Here is an 18,249-nt window from a genome sequence, read left to right on the forward strand (position 1 = left end):
TACACACACACACACACACACACATCTATAATAATAAAAGGGTAACATGCTAATTAGACTGGACATCTTCCGGACATCATTCTGAACGTCCTTCCTGATAAAGCTGGGGCCAGAGGGAAGCCAGCCTGGGTCCCAGGTGTCTGTGGGAGGCCTGAGGAAAGCCATCCTGGGTCCCAGGTGCCTGCAGGTGGCTGGAGGAGGGAAGCCCGGGTCCCTGGTGCTGGAGGGAAGCCAGTGCCAGCAGCCCGGGGAAGGAAGGCCTACTCTTGCATGGATTTTTGTGCATTGGGCCTCTAGTATATATATAAACATGGAAAGGGACAGGTTACAAAAATAGTACATGCAATATAAACCCAATTATGTAAACAGAAAATTTCAGAGAAATAAATGACTGAAAAAAATTTAGAGCCAAATGTCACTGTTCATATTTGTAGATGGAGTAAAGAATTATTATAGTAGAAAATTATTTGAAGAAAAAGACTTCAAATTTCTTGCCCTCAATATTCCATAGTGACTGCCTCTCTTGGTCAGAAATATTGCACAGAAACTATAAATTAGGTCTGTTGTGTGTAAAAATCAGAGTAGAAAACTGTGTCAGTCAAAACATAGAGATTACAGACAGTGGAAATTTAGCTCTTCACTACACTAAAATGATTAGATAAAAATGTGCTTGCCAAAAGAATTTAAGCCTGAGTCTAGAAAGTGAGGAAAGAGAAAACTCACTGTAGTGCCAAGTTAAAACTGTCAGATACTAAACTGGTGGAATGACCGGTCACTATGATGCACACTGACCACCGGGGGACAGACGCTCAACACAGGTTGGGGGCAGCTCCTGTTTTGAGCGTCTGCCCCCAGAGAGGGGTAACCAGCAGCAGCAATTGGGGGGTGGGGCTGGCCAGCGGGTGGCACCAGGATGCCAGCAAACACGGTGCCAGTGGGGGCCCCCTCCCAATCGCCCCACCCGCCCATCGCCTCACAGATGGCCCTGATTGCTGGCCAGGCCTAGGGACCCTACCCTATATATTGGGAACAGTCTCTTAGATTTAAAAATTAAAACCTGGCAAGGCTACTCTAACACTGAAAAAACAGGATGACGCAGCGATGACATGCATGGACTCTGGCTGGCACATTTTGTGGTCAGCCCTGATTCTGACACTTATAACTGTGTGACAAAGCCAATTACTTAACTTCTCTCTGCTTCAGTTTTTCCACCCATAAGATGGGGAAAATGGTACTACTGCCTCAGAAGGATCACATTATGTACTAGTTTTTGTAATCAGGGCAAAAAAATGTAGCTGCCCATACAACAGCAAGATGCCTTTCACCTGTATGAGAAGTATGATACTGGTGCATGCAGCGTCCCAGATTATGAGAGGTATGTCCAACTGCCGGTGTAAGCCCAACATCCCCTGAGGGGTCCCGGATTGTGAGAGGACACAGGCCAGGCTGAGGGACCCACCCTGCCCCCCCATGCACAAATTTCGTGCACTGGGCCTCATTCATATATATATTCACATATATGTGTGTGTGTGTGTGTGTGTATATATATATATATAGAGATATATAAGCATGGAACAGACTTTTGAACCCTAGAAGGAAGGTGTGGGAGGGTGTGTGGGAACAGATCAACCAAAGAACTTGTATGCATATATGCATAATCCATGGACACAGACAATAGGGTGGTGAAGGCCTAGGGTGGGGCAGGCTAGAAGAGCTCAATGGGGGAAAAAGGGGGACAAGTAATACTTTCAATAATAAAGATAAAAAATAATCCTATATAATAAAAGGGTAATATGCAAATTGTCCCCTCGACCCAGAGTTTGACCAGGGGGCGGGGCCAGCCTGCCAACTTCCCAGGGCCCCTCCCCCCGGGCCGGAAAAAAAGAAAAGTCAGATACTGGGAGTTTAGGGTATGGCACAGACAGATGGAGATGGGGAAAGATAGGACCTCCATCCTATATGACAGCTGTTCTCAACCTGTGGGTCAAGACCCCTTTGGGGGTCGAATGACCTTTTCACAGGGGTCGCCTAAGACCATCGGGAAACACATATATAACTACATATTGTTTTGGTGATAATCACTATGCTTTAATTATGTTCAATTTGTAACAATGAAAATACATCCTGCATATCAGATATTTACATTACGATTCATAACAGTAGCAAAATTACAGTTATGAAGTAGCAACGAAAATAATTTTATGGTTGGGGGTCGCCACAACATGAGGAACTGTAGTAAAGGGTCGCGGCATTAGGAAGGTTGAGAACCACTGCTATATGAGGATCCTACAGCTGCACCTGATACTCTAGGCTTCTGTCCATCACATCATACATAAATTAAATCCAATTAAGGAGATTTTAAAAAGCACAAGCATCTCAGCATTCTGGTCCCTATAAAGCGGAGCTGCTTCACATATTACATTTTCTTAGGATTCTATGAGAAAACCCTCCCAGGCACATTCATCTGCTTAGGAGTCCCTAGTAGCTACTCAGACGTAGACTTGCAAATATCTTAACCTTAATCTTTTATGGATATTTTCTAGATAATTTTTTCATACATATATTGATTTCGGAGAAGTAGGGAGAGGGAGAGAGAGATAGAATCATCAATGATGAGAGAATCATTGATTAGCTGCCTCCTGCACGCTCCACACTGGGGATTGAGCCCACAACCCCAGCATATGCCCTGACCATGAATCAAACTGTGACCTCCTGGTTCATAGGTAGACACTCAACCACTGAGCTATGCCAGCTGGGCTTTTCTAGATAATTAAAGGTGGAAGAGGGTGTGGATTTTTTAAATCTCTGCGTGGGGTGGGGGGTGGGGGGAAGGGTATCACCTCATTTTTTTTTTATTAAATCTTTATTGTTCAGATTACATTTGTTCCTCTTTTTTTTCCCCCCCCATAACTCCCCTCCTCCCATTTCCCGCCTTACCCTCCGCCCTCACTCCCCACCCACTGTCCTCATCCATAGGTGCACGATTTTTGTCCAGTCTCTTCCCGCATCTCCCATTCCCCTTTCCCCCCCAAGAATAGTCAGTCCATTCCCTTTCTATGTCCCTGATTCATTATAATCACCAGTTCATTCTGTACATCAGATTATTTATTCACTTGATTCTTAGATTCACTTGTTGATAGATGCATGTTTGTTGTTCACAATTTGTATCTTTACCTTTTTCTTCTTCCTCCTCTTAAAGGATACCTTTCAGCATTTCATATAATACTGGTTTAGTGGTGATGAACTCCTTTAGCTTTTCCTTATCTGTGAAGCTCTTTATCTGACCTTCAATTCTGAATGATAGCTTTGCTGGATAAAGTAATCTTGGTTGTAGGTTCTTGCTATTCATCACTTTGAATATTTCTTGCCACTCCCTTCTGGCCTGCAAAGTTTCTGTTGAGAAATCAGCTGACAGTCGTATGGGTATTCCCTTGTAGGTAATTGAGTCTCTTTCTCTTGCTGCTTTTAAGATTCTCTCTTTGTCTTTTGCTCTTGGCATTTTAATTATGATATGTCTTGGTGTGGTCCTCTTTGGATTCCTTTTGTTTGGGGTTCTCTGCGCTTCTTGGACCTGTAAGTCCATTTCTTTCACCAGGTGGGGGAAGTTTTCTGCCATTATTTCTTCAAATAGGTTTTCAATATCTTGCTGTCTCTCATCTTCTGGCACCCCAATTATTCTGATGTTTGTACGCTTGAAGCTGTCCCAGAGGCTCCTTACACTATCTTCATATTTTCGGATTCTTTTTTCATTTTGCTTTTCCGGTTGGGTGTTTTTTGCTTCTTCGCATTTCAAATCTTTGACTTGATTCTTGCGCTCCTCTGGTCTGCTATTGGGTGTCTGTATAATATTCTTTATTTCAGTCCGTGTATGCTTAATTTCTAGTTGGTTCTTTATCATAGCATCGAGGGTCTCATTAGTTTTCGTGACTCTCTCCTCAAGTTTATTGACAGCTTCTAGCACATTTTTGCAAGCCCTCAAAATTGCGATTTTTAGCTCTATATCCTCCATTTCTGTCATGTTTTTTTGTCTCCGCATTTTTTATGCTTTCTTGGTGCACCCCCTAGTGGTCTTTGTGCGCAGTCTTGTTCTAGTTGAGCCTTGATTGTTGTAGTTAATACTAGAGGGATTTGACCACCAGGCCGACTGGCTGTGTGAATCAGCTGTGTCTGCCGCGGAAAACTTCTGTCCTCTGGGGAGGTGCTAATCTAGCCTTTGCCTGAGGCGATCTGGCAAATGGCTCTGCGCAGGGCTTGGGCGGGGCGGGCTCAACAGGGCGGGCGGAGGGAGCGGTTATGGCTGCCCTCAGTCCCGTTCCCAGAGGCTCTGCTTCTCAGAACCCCAGGAACCGCTGCAAACCTCGGAGGGAAAGCTGCCTTCCAACTGATGCCAGACACTCCCGCTTCTCCCGTTTGGGTCCGAGTCCCCAGCGATTCGCCCGTATCTGGAGCTCAGAGTCTGAGACTCCCCCCTGACCGAAAACGACAACCGCGCTCTCAGCCACCAGCCCGCTTTGCGCGCGCACCTCCGCACCTGAGTATTTTCCACACTGCGCCTCCTCTGAGCCTCGGTGTGCTGTTATTTTTCCTTCTAGTTGAAGAGTCTCTCCTCAGCCAGCCTTCCTGTGGTTCTGGGTGATGTCCGTTCCGTCTTTTAGTTGTATTTTTGAAGTGGTTGTTTGCGGCAGCAGTCTCCGGTGTTTACCTATGCCGCCATCTTGCTCGGAGACCTATATTCTCATCTTTTCATATTATTGGATTTTCCTAAATAGCCTGTAAGGGGTGGGGGGAATACTGTCTGTTATCAAGAAATTATTGTGAATCTTATAAATGGTTTTTAAAATTGATTTGAGAGAGAGAGAGAGAGATCAATTTGTTGTCCCACTTATTTATTCAGTCATTGTATGTGCCCTGATCCGGAATCAAACCTGCAACTTTGGCATATTGAGATGTTGGTCTACCAAATGAGCTACCCGTCCAGGGTCAATTATTAAGAATCTTAATTAGTTTTCTGAAGTTCAAACACAACACAGCTGATTTTATTTTTCTCTTTTTTACTGAGCTTTTCCAGTGAGCATATTTTAGTAATTACTTTCAAGTACAGAAAAATTAATATTATTAATTTTGTAAAAATACCTTGTTTTCTTTTTAAAATATATTTTTTATTGATTTCAGAGAGGAAGGGAGAGGGAAAGAAAGATAGAGACATCAATGACCAGAGAGAATCATCCTTTGGCTGCCTCCTGTATGCCCCCCACTAGGGATCGAACATGAAATCTGGGCATGTGCCCTAACTAGGAACTGGGGATTGAGCCCACAACCCCAGCACATGCCCTGACCAGGAATCAAACCGTGACCTCCTGGTTCATAGGTCAATGCTCAACCACTGAGCAACACTGGCTGGGCTAAATATATTTTTTATTGATTTTTATAGAAAGAGAGAGAGAAATATCAGTGTGAGAATGAGTCATCCATCAGCTGCCTCCTGAATACCCCCTACAGGGGATCGAGCCTGCAACCAGCTATGTGTCCTGATGGGAAATTGAACTGGCAATTTTTTGGAGAATGGGAAGATGCCCAACCAACTGAGCCATACCAGCCAGGGCTAATGTTATTAATTTTTATATTCCACTACCAATTTTTATTACTTAAGTTTTTAAATGTGAAAAACAATAAAATCTCAGAAGGCTGGAGTCCCTGGGTTTGAGTGTAGAACTAACAATGAAGGTGGTTTTGGCAATCACGGTTGCCCAGAGCATAAATTGGGTAAGAAAGGTTGCAAAAGCACAGATTTCTAACAGTGTTTATAAAGACTATACTAGTAAGGCCTATTTCTCCCTGCTTTATAGACCTTGGACAAATGCCTACAATTTTGTAAGCTCCCACAAAGAAGGAGATAATCTAAAGTTCCAATAGAAAAATAAAGAGAAAAGGAAATATTTCTATTTATGGATATAAAAGACTATAACATATTAAATCTGAATGCTTAAGAGTAGATAATTGCGGCAAATTGTATTTCTCCAAAATGGTCACAACATTATCTCCCATTCCTTGGGCCCATCTACAATGTGACCTGACACGCTTTCCATCATGAACTAGCCTTTGCTTTTCTGCTTTTTCTTCCCCTCACTCTGGGCTGATTTGCACTTGGAACATTTGTCATACTCTACATATACAGTGGGGCCTTGACTTACGAGTGTCCTGACTAACGAGTTTTTTGAGATACCAGCTGTCTCTAGGCCGATTTTTTGCATTGAGTTGACAGAGTAATTTGAGTTAATGAGCTCCTTAACGAGCTCCTTAACGAGCTCGGTCTCAAAACGAATTAAACTCGTAAGTCAAGGCCCCACTGTAATTCAGTGGGAGGGATGCAGCCTGACTTTTCAAGGCTAGATTAGAAAAGACGTTGTGGCTTTTGCTCTACTCATTGGAATACTTGACCTTGAAGCCTGCAGCTGCCCTGTTAGCAGTCCAAATGCATTGAGGACCAGCCCAGTCCATGCAGAGAGATGGCACAGTGAGACCCTGAGACAGAAGGAATTAGATTTGCTGGGCTAGCTCCCACCTGCTCCAGGCCCTGCTGTTCCAGCTCCAGTCAATGACTGAGGGCAACCTATGAGGGACCCCAAGCCAGACTCACCCAGCTGAGCCCTCCTGTCTTCTCACTGGCCCTATCCTTATTGATGATTGCATTTCAAAGGAATGTCTCCCAAGTCCTTGGGAAAGACATTCTTGGGTTGCAGAGGAACAAGTGCAATTCAAAGGGACAGAGAAAGGATTTACAATTGCAACTTCTCTAAAGCAAATGTGCAAAGCAGAGGGAGGACAGGTGCCAAGCATCAGGTTTTAGCTGGAAGAAACAGTCAATTCTTTGGGCAGCCTTGAGTCTTTCCTGGCTGAAATAAGGGGTTATCCCAAGGACAGGAGGAGGCCTTAGGCTGCTGGAAGCCTTGCAGAGCTGGGTCAGGTCTCTTAGTTAGTGTGTGGGAGGGTCACAGAGTTATTTGTGCCTTGATTTTTGCAGTTCTCACTTGTTACACAGCAATGGATCACCAGAACGACTTTTCTTATTCAATCATGAAGGGCAGCCGTAATAAAAACCTAAAACACACGGCATTTGGCTTTACGACTGGGCAGCAGGAGGAGGCTGGGTGGTCCCTGAGGAGACTGTTGGCGAATGATGCAAGAGCCTGCAGGAAGCCGTCAGTGAGGGCTTACCCATGAAATGAGGAAACGCTATTGAAAGCTGGAGGAGGAGCAGAAAATTGAACACACTCTGGCCTGCAACAATATGGAAAATAGAAAATGTATCTAATATACTTTATGATCTAGCTAAGGCGATGTCCAGGCAGAATATTGAAAATGCCACTTACCTTCTATTGGCTGCCTATAAGACACAGCTAGAAAGAGGTCAGCTTAAAAGAGAACTGTTCAGTTTTTAAGGAAGCTGAGAAGAAATATAAAGGATCCAGGTGGGGGAAAAAAGGATCCAGGACTTGCTACATTCAAAAATAAAATTATTTATTTCCAGATTTTCCAGCCGGCACAAGATCCTTAATATATATGGCTGCATATGCTTCAATTGCTTCTTTCCATAATATCTTTGTGATCCAACTTTTATCAACAGAAAAGGAAAATAATTTGACCTTTCTCCAACATAATTAATCAAAATTATTTAATTATTCATGGTTTTAACTAGGTATTATTGAGAATTAAATCATCCACCTATAATTTTACACATTGAATATTTGGAATAATTTCCAGAGATTAGCTTCTGGCTCCATGCACTTCAAACCTTTCTTGTCCTCAACTACCCATGTATTTTCGGTGTCGTTCCCCATTGTGAACATTCATATTGGGATACGAGCTCTGCTCCTGCACCTGTGGAAGAAAGGATACCAGGTGAGGTGGCACAGTGGGCAGAATTCCTGAAATTCATTTCTACATCAGGGTACTGATTAATAACCATGGGATAGACTACAAAACACGTAAATATATCCCATTAAACTCAACATAAATGTAGTCCCAGCTCATTTTCCTTTTGGCCAGATTCCAAAAATGCCCACAGCCACTCCAGTGCTACTACTGTGAAAAGAAGTGTGAAAGAATGTAGGCGGCTAGCAGCCTGACTCTGTACCTAGTTAATCAGTATCCTAATGCACATTCTTGTTAGCCTATAATCAAGTCACTGCCCCCCCCTTAATTATCTGGTCTTGCAAGACCTATTTACCTAAATGCTCCCAATTTACAAGGGCCTTAAACCAAGCATGTAACAGCTTAGCTAGAGGGAGGTCACAGGCGCCATCCAGGTTAAGCATTTAGATACAATCTAAATTCCCCATTCTAACTGACTCAGGGGGGCTGTGAAAGCTCACCGCAGAAGCCCGCTAGTCAGGAAACAAAGAAACTCAGGAATATATATAAGGAGAAATCTCATTGTATAAGTTCTTCAGGCTTTGGATCTTTGAATCCCCTGAGCCAGCAGTGCTGCTTTGAATAAAGGTTTTCTTTCCTGATACCTCCCAGTGTTCGGCTGTCCCTTCTTTCGCGCCAATTCCACAACAGAAGTTGGAATGGAAAGGGACAGTGCACTTAACATATTGCTTAACATGTGTTTTTTACAAAAACATATGATCTTCCTAGGACTCTTCACAGGAATTTGACACATGACAATATAAAATAAAGTTAAACTTCCACGAATGAAAGTAGAGTTCAGTTGACATCTATATACCCACCACGTAGCTTGAAAGTGAGATGCAGACAGGTCACACCTTAAATACAAGTCCTCCAAACAAAACGGTATCCAAGGCAAGAATGAGAGGGCTGGTAACATTTTGGTAGATGCAAAATCCAGATGAAGGAAAGGAAGCTAGCCACTAGTGTAATGCCATGTACCACAGTGCTGCCCATTGCCTCAAAACAAGCCACAAAAAGACAGAAGATTGCTTGGCAGCCCTTGTCCACAGATCATGGAAGACCAAAAGGTTTGCAGGGAGGAACTGCACATCAGAGTAGTCCATAGTGGTAAATAGAGGGAGGATGTATCTGCCTCGCTTCCTCCCTCTCCTTGTTTCCCATTGGTTAGTGTTTATACCCAACAGGTTGATAATATTGGTGAGAAGGAGCCGGAAGAAATCAAAGCTTACTTTAAAAGGAGTGTAAGGACAGAAAAAAAAGGCCTTTCTTTTCCTTTACTCTGGCCTTCCACAATTTATGAGAAGTTCCTGGTAATTAAACCCCAAGCTTGTTAGCTCCTCTGTTCAAACTGCAAGACAAGATAAGCTACTCTCAAGGCTACATTCCCCCTCCTCCCTGCTTTCGGAACTCAGGGATAATTCACACCAAGGAGTCTCTAGTTAGTACAAAGTTCTCTTCCCTCCTCCCCTTCAAACAAGCAAGCCTCTTTTGAATTCTTCACAATTTTTGCTCGAAGCGTGTTTTACAGGCTTGGGAAAAATACTGTTAAAAAAAACCTCCCTAGGACCTCTGCCCGACTGTCTCCTGGAAAGCAAACAAACTATAACTTTTCAGGACAACCCCCCTGATGTCTGCTAACTTCAGCCCCAAATCCTTCTCCCTTCCTTGTCACGTAGCAGCCATTACTCTTTTTGTTTCTTACCCTGTATTGATTAGCAATACACTGGCCCTTTCCTCTTTTGAAAAGTAAAATAAACTTTCTCTCTGTATCTCTTCTGTCAGTTGTAAATTCTTTCACAGCCTGCATCACCAGCCAAACCCTAACAAGGTGCAACTTCAAGAAGATATGCCCTAGATGCACCTCTTCCTCCCCTCTAAACAAAGCCATAAAAATAGACAATGCTAAAAGGACTCTGAAAGATGGGAAAAAGAAGGCACGTTGGCCAGGGACTTGAGGACTAAGGAACGATAAGGCGCTGAGTTCCCTGGGTTTTCTTTTTTTGTCTTCCATATGTCTCACACTAAGTGCTGGAGGGTCTGTGACCTCGAACCACTAACAGGCATAGAGCAAAAAGAAGCCCCAAGAAAACATGCTCTCTCTGGCCCAAGGACCAGGAATGGGCAGCTCAGCAGACACCCAGCAGGGAGGATCAGCCATCACTCCAATCCAGCTGGCACCATGAGGGCTGTCAGGGGGGACTGAAGGACAAGGCTGGTAACTCCCTTTCTTCCTCTTCCAATAGAAGGCAACTCAGCCTGGCATTTCCCTACCTCTTTTCTCCTGAAGGAAACCGAAATATGCCTCATTGACATAAAAATTATTTTGAGCCGAAGGCAATTAAGAAACAGCAAAGGCAGAAAACCTCCCCCTTGTCTGCGAGAAGGCAAGATTTAAATTCTCCTGTTACTGAAGACAGACTCTTACCAGCCTGGAGATGGCACAAGAGGAATCCCCAACAAACCTCACTCCATGAGGTCCCTCCCATATATTTATCTTCCCAGCTGTGGCCCTTGGAAGCCTGAAACTGATTTCCACTCTCTCTGTCATTTCTCTACAACTTTGTTGTTTTTGTTGCGAATGCTACCTAAGCTGGAATTCTAAGCTGCCATTTTGAGTTAGTTTTGGCTGAGGTTTCTTGTGTGATGTGGGCTGCATGAGTTCAAAAACCTGTTTTTCTCTTGTTATTCTGCTTTCTATTAGAGTCTCAGGTAAAAACCTAAGATGAATAGAGCAAAGCGTTGCCTCTTCTACACCCCTGGCTCATGGTGACTTGGGTAGGCTCTCCTCTGCCCTAAAGCAACCATAGAGATCAGGTGGGAACGCCACCAACACCTGGAAGCGCAAAGTGTGGGAGTGGGCCCTGCCATTCATCGCCTTCTGCCAGAAGCAAGGTAAGCACAGAGAAGTGCCTTTCACCTGTGCGTGGGAGCAGCAGGGATTGAGCAGCACCCCCACCAGCATCAGGCAACCCAGGGACTGCTCTCCCGTTAGGGGCCTGCTGGTATCTCCTCCTAGCAACACAGGGACCAGAGAAGGGAATTTGATCCCAGCAGGAGGCAGCAGTGAGAACTGCAGGAGTCCCAGCAGCCCCAGGTAAACTAAGGAGACCAGAATAGCACTGCAAGAGTTCTGAAAACTAAATTGTCATTGGAACCACAGCCCACAAAAATAAGTCAAGAGCCCAGCCAGTGTTGCTCAGTGGTTGAGCGTCGACCCATGACCCAGAACAGTGGTCAGCAAACTGCAGCTCACGAGCCACATGCGGCTCTTTGGCCCCTTGAGTGTGGCTCTGCCACAAAATACCATGTGTGGGCGCACACGTACAGTGCGATTGAAACTTCGTGGCCCATGCGCAGAAGTCGATTTTCGGAAAGGAGATAGACGAAACAAGAATACAAGACGAGTGTGGATGGGAGAGTTGGAAGGGGTTGACCTCAGCGAACGTACCTCAATCAGATTGAGGACGTTTTTAGCAAAGGCCAGCTTAGGAGTACTCTAATTAAGTCAATAACAATGTGCCTACCTATATAGTTTAAGTTTTAAAAATTTGGCTCTCAAAAGAAATTTCAATCGTTGTACTGTTGATATTTGGCTCTGTTGACTAATGAGTTTGCCGACCACTGAACCAGAAGATCATGGTTCTATTCCCAGTCAGTGCACATGCCTGGGTTTCAAGTTTAATCCCCAGTAAGGGTTGTGCAGTAGACCACCAATCAATGATTCTCTCTTGTCATTGATGTTTCTATCTCTCTATTTCTCCCTTCCTCAATTAAAAAACACATTAAATGACACCAATTTCTTTTAAAAAAATGAAAACTACAAAACTGAAAAATATAATAACTGAAATAAAAACTTACTGGATGGGCTCAATAGCAGAGTAGAAATGACAGAGGATAGAATCAGAAAGTTGAATTTTGACCAATAGATTTTACTTAATATGAACAGCAGAGAGAAAAAAGACTGAGGGAGGAAAAAAACAGAAAAAACAGAGCCTCATAGACTTGTGAGACAAAAACTACTGTATCCTCAGTAGAAGAGAAAGAATGAGGAGCTGAAAAAATATTCAAAGAAATAATGACTGAAAACTTTCCAAATTTGGCAAAAAACATACAGGGTGGGGCAAAAGCAGGGTTACAGTTATTTGTATGGAAAATAATACAATTAATAAATAGTAATGCAAGATAAACTGTGTTTTCCATACTCACAACTATAAACCTATTTTTGCCCAATCCTGTATACATGTACATGACCATTGAAGTGATGAAGGGTGGCAGCTCAAGTAAATGAAGAAAGGATAAATAACCCAACATACAGTTGGGGGCACTGTCTGTGTTGGAATGACAAAGTTTGATCTCTCTCCCATACCATCACACTACAATTAAAAATTAATTCTGGCCAGATTAAAATGGTAAACATAAAAATACACAATAAAACTATAAAAATGAAAAATTTCAGCCCTAGACGGTTTGGCTCAGCAAATAGAGCTTCAGCCTGCGGACTGAAGGGTCCCGGGTTCAATTCTGGTCAAGGATACATGCCCAGGTTTCAGGCTCAATTCCCAGTAGGGGGCGTGCAGGAGACAGCCAATCAATGATTCTCTCTCATCATTGGTGTTTCTCTTTCCCTTTCCCTTCCTCTTTGAAATCAATAAAAATGTATTTTTTTTAAAAAATCCAGGGAAATGTTTAGTATAATCTTGGAATGAAGAGCTTTTAATACTTGAAACCAGTTCAAAAAATCACTCAAAGAAATTTTGTTTCATTCTCCATCTAACAGTGGCAAAAATACAGTGTTTCTTGAGATTGTATTTTAACTCTGTGAATCCTTTTAGTATTTTTCCTCAGATAACTCAATGAAAATTATTATCACCAATACCATGTAAGTAGGGTCTTCATAGTTAAGTCTTCAAGTGAAATCTAGTGGTGATTTATATTTGTTCTTTTAGGGTATCAACTCTTGCAAATATCTGTTGAAAAAAATCTATTGAATTTATGTAGGCAGGAAATCAGTTTAATTCATGATTTGTATTTTTAAATTATTGCTTTGTATAGTATTATACTACCTCTAGTAGTTATCTACTATTTGGGCTGCACATTATAGAACACTTAACCAACAATGACTCAAATAGGATTTTTTTCCACACAAAACTTTTGGAGAGAAGGAGTATTGGCATTAAAGTCTAGGCCAATGACCTGAAATATCTTTGTGCATAGTTCAAAGTGCTTCAGTTGGTTGGAGCATCCTGTCATACACCAAAAGGTTGTGGGTTCAATTCCCGGTCAGGGTGTGAAGGAAAACCCCTATTCTGTAAAACTACTGTTTGGAATTCTCTCCTATTCCTTGGATGGCCTCTTATTCTGAAAAAAATAACTTTGCTTTCTAGCCTGCTTGAATAATAGGGGAGATAAACTTAGCTGTCTTACCTTGTAAGCCAGAGACTAGATACACCCAATGCCATGCCAGGTGCATTTTTTAATTGGATAGAACTGTGTAGTTTTCAAGGCCACCACCAGCAAGCGCACAAAGGACTGGCTCTTCCATAAAAAGGGAAGTTCTGCTTGTAAAGTTTCTGCTTGTAGCTTTGCTTAGAATTTGGATTCATTTCCCTAAGCCTGCCGCGGTGAATAAAGTGTAACTCCAAACTCTCAGAGCGCTGTTTGGTTCTTGTCTGGTTTTTCTGTAACAAGGGCACATACCAAGGTTGCAGGTTTGATCTCTGGCCAGGGTGTATATAGGAAGCAACAATCATTGTTTCTCTCTGACATTGAGGTTTCTCTCTCTTTTCCTCCCTTTCTGAAATCAATTTAAAAATAAAAATAGTTGCCAGGACTTTAGACATAAGTTCTGCTTTCAAGAGAGAAAAGGGGAGAAGAGGTGGTATCAGCCACATCCATCTCTCTGTCTTAGTCTGCTCAGGCTGCTATAACAAAAATACCATAGATTGAGTGGCTTTAACAACAAATATTTATTTCTCACCATTCTGGAGGCTGGGAAGTTCACGGTATTGGCAGATTTCATGTTTGACGAGAGACCACTTCCTGGTTCATAGATTTTTGCCTTCTCACTATGTACTCACATGACTGAAGGGACAAGGGAGCTCTCTCGGGCCTCTTTTATAAGGGCACTAATCCCATTCATGAGGGCTCCATCCTCATGACTTAATCATTTCATAAAAAGCCCCACCTTCTAATATTATCACATTGGGGATTAGGTTTCACTGTATGAATTTTGATGAGACACAAATATTCAATCTATAGCAGTCTCTTTCATCAGAAAATAAAAAACTTTCCCCCTATTTACCAACAGTCTTCTGTCTGTGTCACAATAACCACAATTGGGTACAAGTAAGATTAAGAAAGTTAGCATTTGGCTTTCCTAGTCTCTGTGGTAAAGACTGCCATGAACTGTGTGAACCACAAAATTGCAGCTGAAGTGAACCCTAAACTGTTGTGTTCCTTGGGAAATTAACTCTATTTCTGGAACACACATACAGGAAGATGAAACCGTCTTTTTTTTTTTTTTTTTTTTAAGTCTTACTTTTAAAGTCTACCAGGGTTTAAAGCTTCTGTTCTCTTTGGAGATCTAGTTCATTTTGTATTTCACAAAAAGAAAGCCAATATTTATAATTATAGGAAAGTTAAATCCATTGGACACAGATTCTGGCTCAGCTCCTCATATATCTGTCACACCATGGTAGTAGTTTTTTGGAGCCCTGTGTCGAAATTCAAGCATTTTGTTTTGTATTTAAACCTTCTTGTATAAAAATCATAAAAATAGGGTAATAAAGTGTAAAGCGATAAGGGTAGGGAAATTCCAGGGCTGACCAGCAACCCCTGAAAGACGGAGGAACAGATTACTCAGACACAGTTTCACTGTGGGGGAGAGGACTAAGGGGCTTGCCCAGCTGAAGAAGCCAGGCCACCTCCATTGCCTGTCTCGTCAGGCCTTTATTGGAATTTTTATCTTCAGATACAATCAGTAGGATGAGTAATCTTGGGAAGTTTACATTGTCCTCTAGGCAAGGGCATCCAGGAATTAAGCATAAGGATTCCAGTAAACACCCAGGGGTCTGCATACGCACAGGCTCGTTTGGAAAGGTCAAAGAATAATTAGGGGCGCTGCCTTCAACACTCCCCTAAGTTGGAATTCAGATAAACAGGGCAGGCAGCCTTCCACACACTTCCCTTTTATTAGAATATCCTCCTTACAAACTTTCCGACCAAGTCTCATGTTTCCCAATAGGGAAGTGTGAAAAAAAAAAAAAGAATCTCCCATAATTTATTCAGATAGCAAAATTTAGCATTAATAATTTCAAAGATTTATAGGATAGAAAACTGATCAAAATGGTCCTATATTAACAACAGTACTTATTTATTCCATTGTTAATAAATACCACAGTATATTTTTAGTAATAAAATAAAAATACCATGGTTGTAAGTTGTCCTTTCTCTTTTCAAACCTTTCATCGACTGATCATACAAAAAAGCCATAAAAGATCTATACCTATGTAGAGAAGGAAAAAAATTTTTCTACCCTTTTAGGTTCTTTGGCATATCTAATAATCAGATTGACATTAGATCGATTAAAAGGAGAGAAATTAGTTTGACTACGTTCATAGGAAGACCCTACAAAGATAGTGAGACACAAAGATAGGGAATTACAGGCCAATATCTCTGATGAACATAGATGCTAAAATCCTCAAGAAAACATTACAAGTTAGATCCAGCAATATATTAAAAAGATAATACACCTTGACCAAGTGGGATTTATTCCAGAGAATCAAGGCTGGTACAATATTTGCAATCAATAAACAAATAGGACAAAAATCACATGATCATATCAATAGATGCAGAAAAAACATCCGACAAAATTTAATACCCATTTTTGATTAAAAATTCTCAGCAAAGTCAACATAGAGGGATCATATCTTAACATAATAAAGGCCAAATATGACAAACCTACAGCCAATATCATACTCAATAGGCAAAAATGAAAACATTTCCCCTAAGAACAGGAACAGGGATGTCCACTTTCACCACTCTTGTTCAACATAGTACTGGAAGTCCTAGCCACAGAGATCAGACAAAGAGAAGAAACAAAAGGCATTCAAATTGGAAAGGAAGTAAAACTGTCATTATTCGCAGATGACATACTATTGTACATAGAAAACCCTAAAGACTCCACTAAAAAACTACTAAATTTACTCAATGAATTTGGCAATACAGCAGGATGCAAAATTAACACCCAGAACTAGATGGCATTGTTATACACCAATAATGAATTCTCAGAAAGAGAAACTAAACAAACAATCCCATTTACCATTAAAACAACAAAAAAATTAGGATACTTGGGAATAACTTCAACCAAGGCGGTAAATGGCTTTTACATGGAAAACAACAGGATGTTGACAAAAGAGTAGAAGAAGACATAAACAAGTGCAAGAATATGCCATGTTCATGGATTGGTAAAATTAACATCATTAAAATGCCCAAACTACCCAAAGCAATCTACATATTCAATGCAATCCCTATTAAAGTACCAATGCATATTTCATAGATATAGAACAAATAATCTAAAAATTCATATGGAACCAAAAATAACCCTGAATAGCCGCAGCAATCTTGAGAAAGAAGAACAAAGTTGGAGGGATCACAATTCCAGATAGCAAGTTATACTAAAAGCCACTGTAATCAAATCAGCTGGTACTGGCATAAGAACAGGCATATAGATCAATGGAACAGAACAGAGACCCCAGAAATCAACCCAAGCCATTACGCTCTATTAGTATTTGACAAAGGAGGCAAGAACATACAATGGAGTCAAGACAGTCTCTTCAATAAATGGTGTTGGGAAAATTGGCCAGGTGCATGCAAAAAATTGAAACTAGACTACCAACTTACACCATACACAAGAATAAACTCGAAATAGATAAAAGACTTAAATATGTCATGAAACCACAAAAATCCTAGAAGAAATCATAGGCAGCAAAATTTCAGACATCTCTCATAGCAATATGTTTGCAGATACATCTCCTAGGTCAAAGGAAACAAAGAAGTAAATAAGCAAATGGGACTACATCAAAATAAAAAACTTCTGCACAGCAAAAGAAACTATAAACTAAACAAAATGAAAAGGGAGCTCACTGTATGGGAGAACATATTTGGCAATGATACACCTTATAAAGGGTTAATATCCAAAATATATAAGGAACTCATACAACTTAACAAAAGGAAAACAAACAATCCAATTAAAAAATGGGCAAAAGACCTAAATAGATATTTCTCCAAAGTGGAAATACAGATGGCCAAGAGAGATGTAAATTAAAATGACAATGAGGTATCACCTCACACCTGTCAGAATGACTACCATCAATAAATCAACAAATGAGAAGTGCTGGTGAGGATGTGGAGAAAAGGGAACCCTAGTACACTGCTAGTGGGAATGCAGACTGGTGCAGCCATTATGGAAAACAGTATGAAGTTTCCTCAAAAAATTAAATATAGAACTGCCATTTGACCCAGTCATCCCACTTCTAGGAATATATTCTAAGAAACCCAAAACGCCAATCAGAAAGAATGTATGCACCCCTATGTACATGGCAGCACAATTTACAATAGCTAAGATCTGGAAACAGACCAAGTATTCATCTGTAGATGAGTGGATGAAAAAGCAGTGGTCAGGGGAGAAACCAAGATGGCGGCATAGGTAAACACCAGAAATTGCTGCCTCTCACAACAAATTCAAAAATACAACTAAAAGACAAAATGGACATCATCCAGAACCACAGGAAGGCTGGCTGAGTGGAAATTCTACAACTAGAAGGAAAGAGAAAAGCACACTGAGACTCAGAGGAGGTGCGGAAGTGCAGAGGTACAGAGCGACACCCGGCAAGGGCTGGCAACTGAGGACGCGGCTGTCTTTTTGAATCGGGAGGGAGTCACAAGCCCCAGACTGCTCTGAACTCCAGTTCCGGGTGAGTCTCTGGGGACCCAGATTCATGCAGGGAGAAACTGGAATGTCTGGCAGCGGGCAGAACTTGGAACCGGAGGGCGGCTTTCTCTCCAAGGTGCTTGCAGCGATTACCAGGACACTGAGACGCGGAACTCCTTAGGGCAGGGCTGAGGATCAGCCATAGCTGCTTGCTCTGCCCTGTTGATTCCCTGAGACCCTGTTCCACCCAAGCTGCGGCAGAGGCTTTTGCATATGAATGCTCTGGCTCTTTGCAATCTGAAAATTACCTAACAAACTGCAGCTGGGCCAGACAGACCCAGAACTCCCAAGAGAAGGCCCAAGGCCCCACAGCAGCTTGCATTGCTTCACAGCTGGGCCTCATT

General features: G+C 41.8%; 1 long non-coding RNA gene across 1 annotated transcript in view; it reads right to left on the reverse strand.

Moving 5' to 3' along the window:
* The window catches only part of LOC106727611, a 74,639-nt gene that overhangs the window by 4,097 nt on the left and 52,293 nt on the right, over window positions 1-18,249 (reverse strand). The window lies entirely within an intron of this gene.

The sequence above is a fragment of the Myotis brandtii genome, unplaced genomic scaffold (genome assembly GCF_000412655.1).
Source record: "Myotis brandtii unplaced genomic scaffold, ASM41265v1 scaffold455, whole genome shotgun sequence".
In the NCBI taxonomy this organism is placed as follows: domain Eukaryota; kingdom Metazoa; phylum Chordata; class Mammalia; order Chiroptera; family Vespertilionidae; genus Myotis; species Myotis brandtii.